This window comes from Gossypium arboreum, chromosome 12 (assembly GCF_025698485.1).
Source record: "Gossypium arboreum isolate Shixiya-1 chromosome 12, ASM2569848v2, whole genome shotgun sequence".
NCBI classification, from domain to species: domain Eukaryota; kingdom Viridiplantae; phylum Streptophyta; class Magnoliopsida; order Malvales; family Malvaceae; genus Gossypium; species Gossypium arboreum.
Window position 1 is genome coordinate 65952900 of NC_069081.1, and position 13549 is coordinate 65966448.

At 36.2% G+C, this 13549-nt stretch overlaps 1 pseudogene; it reads right to left on the reverse strand.

Moving 5' to 3' along the window:
* Window positions 1–9691: 9691 nt before the first annotated feature.
* LOC108468391 (uncharacterized) lies at window positions 9692–11119 on the reverse strand (annotated as a pseudogene).
* Window positions 11120–13549: the final 2430 nt, after the last annotated feature.

The following is a 13549-nucleotide window of genomic DNA, read 5'->3' on the forward strand; positions in this document are numbered from 1 at the left end:
GTTGTTGAATGGTTAAGATTGGCTCATTGGTATGCTAGGAAAACTAACTAAAATTGTTCATGTTATTGGTAGCCATATTGAAACCTGTAGAATATGAGATGGTATGATTTGGTTTGACAAAATATGATGTTGTAAAAATGTTGAGTATGGATAATGAATTGATATGATTTGGCCTTGTTTTGTGGATGTTTAGTTGCCTAAGTATATTATGATTTATGCCATTGAACTTGTGTGTGTGTAGGTGGAAATAAGGGTGACAAATGGCTTGGTAAATAGCCTTTATGTTAGAATGGAACTAAAGCCCATAGGATCCTGAAACTGTAGAGGATTTTTGAAAACAATATTCTCTTTAAACACTTTCATAAAACATCGGGTTAATTATTGAAACTAACTAAAACTTCATAAAATTTTTAATCTAAAAAATACGTGAAATAACGATGAGTGATAGAAGAGGTTCGAGAGGTCGTGGCCTAGGCCGCAGAAGTGTGAGGGCTTGTCGGCATCGGGCCATCTGCCTAAAGTTGGAGTAGAAGAGGCTCTAGCCTCACCCGTGGCTGAGAATGGATAGCACGATTGGGCTGCGGGGGAATATGCATTGTCGCAGGCAATGCTAAGGATTTTGGAGACGGTCGCTGGGCCCAATAATGGCATGGGAAATTAGGGGTCCATTCCGGAGCGACTTCGATCAAATGGGGCTGAGATCTTTAAGGGCGTGGCTGGTGTGGCTCCTAACTTGGCTGAATACTGGTTGAAGGCCACTGAAAGGATAATCTAGGATTTGGACTGTTTACCGGAACAAAAGCTGAAAGGGGCAGTCTCATTGCTTAGAGAAGAAGCCTACCAGTGGTGGCTAACAGTAAAAGAGGGCACTCAACCTGAGCTGGTCACTTGGGAGTTCTTCAAAGCTACGTTCCAAGGAAATTATGTAGGTGCGGCCTATGTGGATGCTAGAAGGAAGGAGTTTTTGAACTTGACTCAGGGGAACAAATCTGTGGCGGAGTACGAGGTGAAATTTCTTCGCCTTAGTAGGTATGCAAGAGTTATGGTAGCAACGTACTATGAGCGTTGCGTTAGGTTTGAGGATGGACTAACAGATAGCCTCAGGGTATTTATAGCTCCACAAAGGGAGCGAGTTTTCTCGGAGTTGGTGGAGAAAGAAAAGATAGCGGAGGAGGTGAAGCGCACTGAGCGCCTAAATCGAGAAAAGGAAAGGGTAAGAACAAGAGAGAGACTGAGACTCTTGGTGTTGAACAGATACATCGAGCTAGGGCCAAAGTTAATGGGCCAGTTAGAGCAGGCGCCCCTGCTGCTAATCCAGGGGTGCCACCTTGTGCTGATTGTAGGAGAAGCCGTGGGGGCGAGTGTTGGAAGAGGATGGGAGCTTTTTTAGCTTGTGGATTTATGGAGCATATGATTAGGAATTGCCCTAGAATGTCAGGTCAGATGCCATTCATGGACCGAGGTGGTGTGCAGCCACCAAGGGGTGGTCAGCAACCGCCTAGAGGCCGTGATCAGGCCAAGGGTGGAAACGATTTGGGTCGTGGAGCACCGGGCAGAGGTGCTAGTCACGCTGAGGCGAGACAGCCAGCTTTGGCCTATGCAGCATATCGTCAAGAGGATAAAGACGCTCTAGAGGTGAATAATGGAACGTACTTACCCATAGTGTGCTATTTACCTAAGTTGGAATTAGAGTACGCAGTGAAAGTGTTGTGTGGTAGTCTGTGTTAGTAGTTGGAAATTCTGAGGACGAAATTTCTTTTAGAGGGTAGAGTTGTAATGCCCCGAATTTTAGGCCTAGATGAAATGGGCTTTGGGTCTCATAAAAATTTTAAGTGAGCAAGAAAATGACAAATGACATGTTGCCTTTAATGGTTTAAAGAATTTGAAATGTCTAGGTATGTTGGAGAAGTTCTGGATTCGAGTTTTTTGCTGGAGGAATTTTAATTTAATGATTAAAATAACCAGGGTTGGGAGTAGTTGGGATTTTAAATAAAGATAGGGGAAAATGGAATCAAAAAGCCTTGTGGAAGAGTGGCTAAGTGACACCACTTAGGGTGTAGGGAGGTGGCGTTAGTGGATAGCAAGAAGATCCGAGGTTTGAATCCTAGCTTAGTATTTTTAGGAGTTTAATTTTGGCCTTCTAGAAGGTTGGAAGTGGCGTGAAGATGGACTCTAAGGGGAGTGTTCAGAAGAAAAAATTTAGGAAATAGATTGGGGAGTTATCAAGGAGAAAATTGAGGAGATGAGAAGGGGAAAGTGATGCAGCCGAATGGGGAATTGAGGGTTAGGTAATTTGGTTAGAGGCTATAAACATGTGCTGAGTTTAAGGGTCCTAGGCTAATGCCAAATTCCTCATTTTTTTTAGTGCCGATTGGCTTTTCCATCTTTGCTAGTTGATTCTTTTGCCATTCTTTCTCTCCTCAGATCTCTTTTGATTTACCCTTTGGGTAAGCCGATTCCTTCTTCTACTCTTCTTCTTTAATTTGTGCCAAATAAACCTTATTCACCATATTAGTTTGGAAGCTGAAAAGCCGAATCTCCCTTGGGCCAATTACATTTTTTTGGGTGTAATTACCTTATCTCTTTTTCGGCTACTACTGTTAATATCGATTACTCCCCTCCCTCACTATTTCTAATCAAATTTGGTAGAGAATTAGTACTGGATCTCGGATTTTAGCTCTCTGCCAAATTACTCCTTAGGTGTTTTGCGTTTTGGAAAGTATTTCTCTCTTGTTGGCTAAGGTTGGCCGAATGATCTTAAGTGAGATAAGGGGGTGAATTATGTTGGATGCTAGTCCCCTAGTATTTGGTTTTAATGAGTAAGATTAATGCAGATCTAAGGAGTACGTGATCAAGGAAAAACTATTAGGGATTGGTGTTCAAGGTAAGGTTAAGGTGAGGTTTCAGTTTTTTTGGGTAAAATATGTATTAAGCATACAATTAATTATAGGGTGATATCGTTTGTAGGTTGGTAACTAAGGGAATCGCAACATGCTTGCTTACTAGGTGTGTACATACACTGCACACACAAGTAGATCAGCAAAAACCGAAATGCCAAAAATCTGAAAGTTTGGCTACGGTAGTCTTGCGAGTGCGTGAACACTCGTGAGTAGAAAGCCGATAGGTTATCTGAGGCCCATGGGTGACTCCATGGACTTGGGCTGTGAATTGGCCAACCTGGCCAGAATAGGCTTAATGAGCCCGATGGGCTGTTGGGCCCATAATAGGCCAAAAATTGGTCATTTATGCTATGTGATAGAAATTCGTATGTGAGCATGAATATAATGTGATTTGGGCCTAATGGGCCACATAAATGTGATTTGGGCCTAAAGGGGCCATATAAATGTGATTTGGGCCTAATGGGCCATGTGAATATAATTGGGTCTAGTGGGCCATATACAGGTATGTGAATTGTCTGGGCTTTGTAAGGGGTTTTAGGTCTAGTATATGATGACTACATAAAACTTAATTAATTTAATGCGACCATGGACAAGTCATAGGATTAAAGTGTGGCAACGGGTATATGCATGTCTAGTATTGGATCTAGGGAGAGCTTGGTACTTAAGCGGTCTTAATGACCCACCTCCTCTTCTCTGGAGTCCTACCTGGTGCATAGTATTTGTTCATCTTAGCTCACGGGATTTGTTAACGGGCCAAGGTAAGTGAAAACCGTAATAAAGGGAAAATTATTGAAATGCCTCTAAGGGCAAAAATGACCAAAATACCCCTATGTGTTGAATGTAAATTTAATGGATGTGACATGCATATCTGCTGCATACAAATGATATTCTCCTTAGGTTGTATATGGGTCTGGAATTATGGAACGGAGGAAGTATATGAGGCCCCATGGTTGCCTAACAATCGTGGATCCACCGACAACTTTTAAGCCCAATATGTAAATGAAGGTAGTTCCGCAACCGGGCTACCCTGGATGTGCATCGGTTGAGTGGGTCGATATTTATATCCCCACATGATGTGTACCAGGGGATGGAGCTGGTGTGTAGTGGATGGATTATTGGGATGGGATTGCACTGCATTGTATTGCATGTTTGATGTGTGATGAATATTGAATGATTGTTGCTCGTCGAGGGTTGTACACACTGAGTTTGCGAAAATTCGCCCCCTCTTTTATTTTATTTTCAGGTGATACTCAGTAGAAGGTTTGATGTTTGGAGGGACTCTCGGGTGGCCAGCTAGCAAGACAACTTGGACTTGTTTCTCTTTTAAAAGCATATAAGTTCTTTATTTTATTAAGTACTTTTTGGACCGGAATGTAATAAGGCTTCCTTTTTGTTATTATTTGGATTATTATTTTATGTGTTGTAATTACGAGAAGTTGAACATGGATTTTCTAAACTTTAGTTTTTTTTATATACTACGTTTCCACAACTAAATTTCAAAATGATAGGTTTTCATAGGTTTTCATAAAATCATATGTTATAAACAGGTTTTTGTGATTGAAATGAGAGTTTAATAAGTTTATTAAGGTTTCATATTTTTTTCAAGGAAGGATTTTCAATGAAAACAAGGTTTTCGCTAAAACACTTCAATGTGACACGCCAGATTTGGCCATAATGTCTGGGCCGGGTTTGGGGTGTTACATTATATATTATGAGTTGGATTACATTTTGCTCTTACTACTAAAACATGAATAAATTTGTCATTTTACTTTAGATCAAAGAAAAAATTGGTCCTTCTGTTAAAAACAGGTCTCTATACGTCAGCATGTGGTATACGTAGCATGACATGTGCTACTGTTTGATTATTATATCAATCATACCAATTTTTAAGAGTACAAATAGATGAAATTTTTAACAAAAAAAGATCGATTTATTTTTTAATCTAATGTGTTGGAATTAATTTACCCATTTCTTTAGTAGAATAGGTAAAATACAATTTTACTCCTAATATAGGAACCTCAATAGTACATTTATCGACTAAATCCCCAGTATATCTGTAAAAAAAATAAAGTAAAATAAAGAATACACAGATTTTTTCGTGGAAGCCCTTTCGGGAAAAAACCACGGGCAGAGGAGAAGAAAATTCACTATGTCGAATTTGAATGAATACAAGAGGAATAAACTATGTCTATTTATAGGATTGTAAAGCCATATTCTAGTAAGACTGAAACACCTTATTCTAATCAATATAAAATAGATGGAGTTTAATAAGGTTTAAAAAACCTTATTCTAAAATAAAATAAAAGAAGTGTAGTTCTATATGGATTTTACTTTTATTTTATTTTACCACTGTATTTTATTTAAATAAGGATTTGAGACATTTAATTCTAACCATCTCCACCTTGACACGAATTCTCAATGAACAAGTTCTTCATCGTGAACTCTCAAAAAACAAGTTCTCCACCTCTTCCATAAAACCCCTTAAGGGTTTAACTTCAATAATGGACACTAACCAAGTCTAAGCGATGCTCAAACTTAGTTATAGGAAGTGACTTAGTCATCATATCTGCAGAATTTTCATGAGTACTAATTTTGCTCACAACAATATCACCATGAGCAATAATATCACGAACAAAATGATACCAAACATCAATGTGTTTTGTTCTCTCATGAAACATTTAATCTTTTATAAGAAAGATTGCACTCTGACTGTCACAAAATACAATACTAATTTGAAGGTCTTCATTGAGTTCACTAAATAGTCCCTTCAACCAGATAGCTTCTTTACAAGCCTCAGTAATTGCCATCTACTCAGCTTCAGTGGTAGACAAAGTGACTGTAGTTTGTAAAGTAGCTTTCCAACTAATTGCACAACCTCTAATTGTAAAGACATAACCTGTGAGATATCTTCTTCTATCAAGGTCTCCAGCAAAATCAGTATCAACATACCCAATGACTCCATCTCTAGTTCTTCCAAACTGTAAGAAAACATCAGTAGTACCTCGAAAGTATCTTAAAATCCACTGAACTGCTTTCCAGTGTTCCTTACTGGGATTCACCATGTATCTGCTAACTGCAATGACTGCATATGATAAATTTGGACGTGAACAAACCATAGCATACATGAGAGATCCCACTGCACTAGAGTATGGAACATGTGACATGTACTCAATCTCATCATCTGATTATGGAGACAAAGCCGATGAAAGTCTAAAATGGGCTGCTAAAGGAGTACTAACAGGCTTAACATTCTATATATTGAACCTGCAAAGAACTTTTTCAATGAACCCTTCTGACTTAAGTACAATTTACTTTCTTTTCTATCTCTGAGAATCTCCATACCAAGTATCTTATTTGCTAGTCCTAAATCTTTCATCTCAATTTCTTCACTTAGTTGGGCTTTAACCTTTCTTATCTTTCCTTTATCTTTTGCTACTATCAACATCATCAACATAAAGAAGTAGATACACAAAAGAACCATTACTGTTTTTCTTAAAAGTAAACACAACTGTCAAAACTACTTCTTTTGAAATCATAAGAAGTCATAAAGGAATCAAACCTCTTATACCACTATCTTAGTGACTGTTTCAAACCGTAAAGGGACTTTTTCAGCAAGCAAACATAGTCTACTTTTTCTGATACTATAAAACCCTCTGGTTGTTGCATGTAAATATCCTCCTCAAGTTCTCTATGCAAAAATACAGTTTTTACATCTAACTGCTCATGCTCCAAATCTTGCATGGCCACAATACCAAGCAAAGCTCGAATCGAACTATGCTTAACAACTGGGGAGAACACATCTATGAAGTCCACTCCTGGAATTTGGCTGTAACCCTTTGCAACAAGTCTTGCTTTATATCTGGGCTCTTCAACTCTTGGAGTCCCTTCTTTCTTTTTAAACACCCATTTACAACGAACAACCTTTTTACCTTTAGGAAGTTTCACAAGATCCGATGTTCTATTTTTGTGGAGTGATTCCATCTCCTCTTGCATAGCAAACATCCACTTTTCTGAGTCTTCACAGCTAACCACCTCAGAATAATTAGATGGCTCTTGATTTGCATCTATATCTTCAGCCACATTTAAAGCATAAGCAACTAAATCAACCTCAGCATACTTCTTTGGAGGTTTAATTTCTCTTTTAGTTCTATTTTTGGCGATAGAGTATTGCGGTGAAGAAGCAACTATATTCTCAATTTTTGTACTGGCTTGAGGAGTCGACTCTGTATTAATCTGATGCTCCACCTGCTTTTGATTTTCTTTATTGGAAGAGTCTGTAAGAGATAAGTAAGGTAGCATAGTAGTTTCAACAAAAACAACATCTCTGCTAATCACAACTTTTCTATTTTCAGGACACCATAACTTATACCCTTTTACACCATCTTTATAACCACGAAAAACACATTTAATGGATCTCGGTTCCAATTTTCCATTTTTAACATGGGCATACGCAGGAAACTCAAAAATATTTAAATTAGACTAATTTGAAGGATTATCAGACCATACCTCTTGTGGAGTCTTTTTCTCAATGGCAACGGATGGGGATCAGTTGATCAAAAAACATGCAGCAGAGGCTGCTTTGGCCCAAAACGACTTTGGCAAGTTGGCATTTGACAACATACATCGAACCTTCTCCATGATCGTTCTGTTCATTCGTTCTGTAATGCCATTTTGTTGCAGAGTATGGCGAACTGTCAAGTGTCTCACGATCCCTTCTGACTTACACAATCTATTAAACTCATCAAAACAGAACTCTAAGCCATTATCTGTGCAAAGGTATTTTATTTGTTTTCCCATCTGTTTTTCAATCATAATTTTCCAAGACTTAAATGCGGAAAACATTCTGCTTCAAGAAGAATGCCTAAAATTTTCTAGAAAAATCATTAATAAAGGTTAGCATATAATTAGCTCCACCTCTCGAAAGTACTCTAGATTGCCCCCACAGATCAAAATGAATATACTCCAATGATCCTTTCGTGTTATGGATTCCTCTGGTGAATCGAACTCTCTTTTGCTTCCCAAAAACATAGTGCTCACAAAAATTTAGTTTGCAAATTCCTTGCCCATCAAGAAGTCCTCTTTTGCTTAATTCTTTCATGCCATTCTCATTCATATGCCCTAGTCGCATATGCCAAAGTTTAGTAATACCATCATCTGATAAGGAAGAGGAAGCGACAGCTGCATCACCAGTAACAATAGAACTCTGCAGAACATATAACTTGGCAGTCTTTCTCTGCCCTTTCATCACAATAAGGGAACCTTTGGAAATCTTTAAAACCCCACTTTCAGTTGTGTATCTGTACCCTTTTGAATCAAGAGTACTCAATGAAATTAAATTTCTTTTCAATTTTGGAACATGTCGTACGTCACTAAGTATTCTGATAACTCCATCAAACATCTTAACTTTAATTTTCCAACACCTACGATTTTACACGAAGCATTATTTCCCATAAAAACAACACCTTCAGACACTTTTTCGTTAGTTGTAAACCAATCCCGATTGCGACTCATGTGGAAGGTGTAGCCTGAATCAAGTATCCACTCCTCGCTCACTTTAGAATTGTTGACCGAAGCAACTAGAAGTTCACCATCGCTGTAGTCTTCTAGAACATCAGCTTCACTGAAATTTTTTGGTTGTTTTCCCTTTTGATTCGTAGCTTGCCTTTTAATCTTGTTCTGTAGCTTATAGCACTCAAATTTAATGTGCCCTTTCTTCTTGTAGAAGTTACAAGTTTTACCTCTGTTTGAAGACTTTGGTATACCCTTAGATTTACCGCGAGGATTCCGTTCCTGTGTCCTTCCATGATCATCATTAGCATTCTGATCTTGTCTCCCACAATGAGACCCTCTCCCTGATAGTCATGTTTAACCACAAGATGCTTCATCTTATCATATGAGGTCAAAGACTCGCAGCTATATAAAATCGTGTCTCTAAAGGTTGAATAAGACGGGGGAACGAACAAATTAGAATCAACCCTAGATATTCTTTATCATACTAAACCTCCATGGCCTCTAAGTTTGAGAGAATGTCTTTAAACACTACTAAGTGTTCGTGTACAGACACACCTTCCTCTAAACGATGAGCATAAAGACGCTGCTTCATATGCAACTTGCTTGTTAGAGTTTTTGACATACATATTTGTTCTAGCCTCTTCCATAATGCAGCAGCGGTCTTCTCTTTCATCACATCCTGCAAAATTTTATTGGAAAAATACAGATGTAATTGTGTTAATGCCTTTCGATCCTTACGCTTCTTCTCTTTATCTTTTAATGTTGAAGGCATCTTATCTATCCCTAGCAGGACATCCTCCAGATCCATCTGTGAAGAAATACTTCCATCTTAATCTGCCACAATGCAAATCTGGTGTTGCGATCCAACAGCGAAATTTCATACTTCAAAGACGCCATTACCGTGATCGAGATGAACAACCTGGAAGCTCTGATACCACTTTGTAAGAAAATAAAATAAAATAAATAACACACAGATTTTTACGTGAAAACCCTTTCGGGAAAAAACCAAGGGCAGAGGAGAAGAAAATTCACTATGTCAAATTCGAATGAATACAAGAGGAATAGGCTATGTCTATTTATAGGCTTGTAAAGCCATATTCTAATAAGCCTGAAACACCTTATTCTAATCAATATAAAATAAATAGAGTTTAAGAAGGTTTAAAAAATCTTATTCTAAAATAAAATAAAAGAAGTGTAGTTATATATTAATTTTACTTTTATTTTATTTTACCATTGTATTTTATTTAAATAAGGATTCAAGTCATTTAATTCTAATAATATTAATGAACACTCCTTATCTTAATAGAAAGAAAGTTAGTTACTTGTTGGTTCTGTCTATAAGCCATTTTAGGTAGAAGTCAGAGATTTTGGGGGCAGAAAATTTCAAATCTACATGAAACGACAGCGGAGGTAGGAAAAAAATTTTGAGTGTTCCACCAACAGACTAAAAATGGCATATAGTGAGCAACATGCAACGTCCATTGATGAGGAAGCTGAAGATAGTATGCTTCTTTAGATAAGTTTGCAGGAAAACAGGCCACCAGTAGTTGACAACCGGTGCCACTAGTGTTGCTCCTGCTAGCCTATAAAAACATTGTCACATGTAAAATTTGGAAAATTGGAACAATACTTTACGCCCTTTAAACAAACACCAATGAAACATTGCACAAGAGGCACATATTGGCTAGGTAAAAGTACCATGAAGGCAATTGTATGAGGGGTTGGAATATATTTGGCTTCTTTTACTAAAAAAAAGTTAGGTAAAAGTACCATGAAGACCATTGTATTAGGGGTTAGAATGTATTTGACCCCTTTTACCAAAAAACTGGGTAAATTAATACGTTAGATTAAAGAGCAAACTGTTTGTTGTTAAAAATTAATTTTTGTACGTCAGCATGATGTATACATAGCTAGCTATTCTATCAGCCATGTCAATTTTTAACAGTACAAATGGATAAAAATTTTACCACAAAGAATCAATTTGCTCTTTACTCTAATGTCAAAGGATTAATTTGCCCGTTTTTCAAGAGAGGGAAAAAACTACAATCTAATTCCTATTATAGGGACCTCCATAGTAATTTTAACTTATTAGTTACAATCAGACACTCACCCCAGCAGCATTGACGAATATGTTTAACATTCAAATGAATTTTACCTATGAGGTATGTATTTGAGACAACTCCAGACAGCATGCCCACCCATAGAATACCCAACTAGATAGAATTTTGAACCAAGTCTTAACTGATCAAATAGCTCTGTATATCAAGAGCCAATATCTTCAGTATTTGTTTGGGATGAGGATCACTTTCTCCATACCTTGGTCTATCAAAGGACAACTGTATATCCCTAGCTCTTCAACAACTTCCTAAAATGATGAATCCAGGACTACATCAAACAAATGATTGGATCCATAATAATACTAAACAAATGAAACAAGGAAGAAGTACCAAGGATAACTGTGAGACAAGGGCTTCATCGTGTCTACAACTAGCAAAACCATGAACAAAGATGAGCTTATGTTTTTCCATTTCCTTGGCTACACCATGTTCTTTGTAGGCCAAATACCTTTCATCCCTCAGTTTTATTCTATTTGCTGTAATAGGAGCTCCATCTAGAGATTCACAGATTTTGGGAGGTGGAGGCTGAATGGCCTAGTATATCCATGCCACCAAACCAATTAACAAGAGCAGCGTAATTTCCTTGTACATCCTGAAAAGATTTATATGAGAAAAACATCAATATATTTATATAAATATGTATGTATATATATATATATCTTCCTTTTTTGCATATAATTGTTTCAAAATATCAAAAAAAACATTTGAACAAATTAATATGAAACAGGTATAGTACAACAGAAACAGGAAAACCAATATATAATTTGCTCAAACATTCATGAAACATTTTACAAAATTAAATATGATTAAAGGTTAAGATAGTTACAAGAATGGAGATGTTGGGATCATCCGTTGCTGAAGCAATGCCTGATATGTCCACTTGCAACTCTTTCATTTTGCAAGTTAATGGTGATTTCTTATACATATATAGAGAGAGATGATTTTGGAACAGTTGAACAAAATAATGAATAAATAGATATCAATAATCCTATAAACAAATACCTACAATCAGCAAAAATATTCACGACAATTGTAGCACAATTATTTTTAAAAAGTAACCACAAGAATTTCAATTCATCCGACTTTTGTTTGTATTATTTTCGAAAGTGATTGTTATTTAAAAGAAAGAAACAGATGTAGGACTTGATAATGGTAAAAGCTGAATTGCATAATTGACAAATAAAAAAATGTTGTAACCATAAATACTTTCAACAAATATGTTATTCAACGTCCATAAAAACTAACAAAAGCTGAGTTTATCATCAGTCATCCTCTTTTATCAAAAATTAAATGTTAGACGTTGACAATTCCGTGTAAATTAAGCAAAATAATTTTCTTTTAAAAAGCATTAACAATCTGTGAAGAAATTTCAGTTCCATTATGATATTAGCTAGAAAGTGAACTAGGCCATCTAGAATATTAATTATCTTTTCTTTTATTTAACTTATGTGATGATTCTTAAATTATGATTTGAAAATTAATTAAATTTTAAATATAAATATTTACATTTTTTACTATAAAACAATTTAAACTTTCAACTAAGCGAAATGATTAAAAAGTAAAAAAGTGGACATGCATAAAGGTATATAAATATAAATTGTAAAACCAACAAAAAAAACATAAGAAAAAAAAATCAAATTAAATCAATCAATTTCATCAAAACAATGGTTTGACATTATATTGAAGGTAGAAAAGAACATTAGTTATGAAATTCAACACTATATCACATGAAATTTTTTATATAAAAATAAAAATATTTTAAAATAATAAACAAATTTTAAAGTTTAAAACATTCAGATGATTATATGATACAATCTCATAATGTCACATCATAATACTTTAACAAAATGCAAATTGAGCGATCAAATTAAGAAAAGGTATCAAGTTTTAGAACTAATGTAGACCAAAAAACATTCAAGGATTGTTGATGTGTGGGATCAACAAGGAGGGATCACAAGGGAGTATGTCCCGGTATTGATGGAGGTTAGTTCACCCTATCTTTAACATCTTTTATTAGACCATCACTAAGAGTTGAAAAGTAAAGAGAATGCATATGGTGGAGGTGAAGGCTGAGTTGAAAGCAGAATAGAATGGCAGAGTGTGTGTAATAGCCCAAAATTGGGTCGAGTTGGAATAGAGGTTTCGGGACCACAAAATCCGAGATAGAAATAATTATTTTATGATTATTTTGAGGTCTATGATATGATTGCATGATTGTGTGAAAATTTCATGAAGAAATTCTATGCATAAAGTGTTCAATTTAAAGTTAGGGACTAAATTGAATAAGTTGCAAAACTTGCATTGTAACACCCCGTACCCGAGTCCGTTACCGGAGTCGAACACAAGGTGCGAACAGACTTAACTTAATTATTTTCACAGTCCATAAAAAAAAATTTCCAGGCAAGCTGGTTACTGTGTCACTGTCGCCTTAAAAATCATATCTTGAGTTTCAAAGCTCGAAAATCAGTTTTATAATTTTTTCCTGAAACTAGGCTCATATTTCAATCTACAAATTTTTTTCTAGAATTTTTGGTCGGGCCAATTAGTACAGTTTATTAGTTAAAGTCTCCCCTGTTACAGGGTGCGACTACACTGACCTTCATGCATTACGACCTGGATATCTCCCTGTACAGGGCTTAAATACTGATGCCGTTTATTTCTATAGAAACTAGACTCAAAGAGGAATCTATACATATATGGCATGACTCCTAATTATCTCTGGTTAATTTATAGTGAATTTCCAAAGTCGGAACAGGGATTCCAGAAACCGTTCTGGCCCTGTTTCACGAAAACCTAAACATCTCTTAATATACAACTCATATAACCGTTTCGTTTCTTCCATACGAAAGTAGATTCATCAAGGTTAATTTACATAATTTATTCACTATTTAATTCCATTCCTGATATTTTTACTGATTTTTCACATCCACACCACTGCTGCTGTCAGCATCTGTTTTCAAGGTAACTTTACCTATTTCGTGATTTCCATGGACCAACTAGAGTTTTGTCATACATAGGTCC